This window comes from Carya illinoinensis, chromosome 15 (assembly GCF_018687715.1).
Source record: "Carya illinoinensis cultivar Pawnee chromosome 15, C.illinoinensisPawnee_v1, whole genome shotgun sequence".
Taxonomy (NCBI): Eukaryota; Viridiplantae; Streptophyta; class Magnoliopsida; order Fagales; family Juglandaceae; genus Carya; species Carya illinoinensis.
The window spans coordinates 7540915-7542535 of record NC_056766.1 but is presented as its reverse complement, the minus strand read 5'-3'; positions in this window follow the sequence as shown (position 1 = coordinate 7542535).

Here is a 1621-nt window from a genome sequence, read left to right as displayed (position 1 = left end):
TATAGCTTATTGTTTGATGTTTTGGTGCTGATTCCGTGATTCATAGTTGTAAAGGAAAACTTTCTTCATGATGTGGTGAAAGCTATCAACAGCTTGAAATGTGATCTTGGGGAAAGAAAGCATATATGGTTCTTAAATCGTGGTGTTTGTTTTTGCTTTCATTTTTGGTCGAGGGAAACTGTTATCAATGTAGGTTAGGTCTCTTTGATTTCAGCTTGGGGATTTTTTGGAGAAAGCGTGGTAATACTTTTGTGGTTTTTGTTTTTGCTTTCGTTTTTGGTTGGGGGAACTGCTTATTAAAAAAAAAAAAAGTAAATGCTCGCGCACATGCACACCCGCACAGACAAGTTAACTTGCAAAAGATACACATTTTTTTACAGAGAAATGATTTTTGCAGTCGGCAAATGCAGTCGGCGTGCAGTCGCTTTGAAAAAATGAATTAATATGGGATCTATATAAACAAAAAAAAATATTTTTATAATTTTTTTTATTCATTTCGTACAACCATAAAAAAAAAATATTTTTATAATTTTTTTTTATTAATTCTGTACAGCCGTTTGCATGCCGATTGCATTTGCCGACTGTATCTAGCAAAGCCCTATTTTACATGAAGTCTTGTTGGGACCAGGCTCTTGAATCCACCCTTTCGAATACACAACCCTCATCCGCCAGAATAATGTATTGGATACAGTTTATGAAGTTGTGAACATAACTTCAAGAACCGTTTAGCATAACATCAAGTTCAAAGGCTGCACGCCATGAATTCATGCCCAAGATAGGACATGTTAGATCGTTCTTGGTTAGTCAAGATACTACTCAATGAACCTGAATAGAAGAAGGCACTGGGCACCGTGTTCGGATCCCGGTGCAACACGGTGCAGCCGGACTCCTACCCTTCAGATTTATGTTTGTTCAAGGTACCAGGTAAATGTCTGCTTCGGACGCCAGCCTTGCATCTTTTTGTTTCTTTTGATTGATGGTATAGAAAAATATCACTAGAAAGTTCAGCATCCTCATTTATAAAACGCCAAGAACTTCACTTCCGGAATATGTGGTACCATCTTTGGAGAACCTTCATTCATCATATTTTCATTTATTGAAAACTCGGGATGCTAAAATCAAAGAATTACATCTCTCAATATTTGTAAATCCCGATCTCATCCTTAAACCATCATCAATAACCTTCCGACCATCAACAAATGTAGACTTCATTTTACTTAATTTAAAAAAAACGAAGAAAATGCATACATTTCATGTTAATCAAAACGGGTTTAATCCCTTAACCATTACATGTTAATCTCGTATTAGTTTTATGTCAAAATGACGAATTATCCAATCAAGTTTAACTTGTATATTAGTTAATTATAATATAATCAGATCTCTTGATCTTATAATATAATGAAAAATGATATTTATAGTAATAAAATATATAATTATTTTATAAAAATAAATAAATATAAAATTCACAAAAAAAAAAGAATTATAAGATTAAGAGAAGGACCTGACCGTTACACAATTTACATTACATAACACATCAATTAATGAGTTTTGTTATGTATAAATAAAATTATATACTAATCTATTTATTAAAATTGATTCATTCATATTTAAATTTAAATTA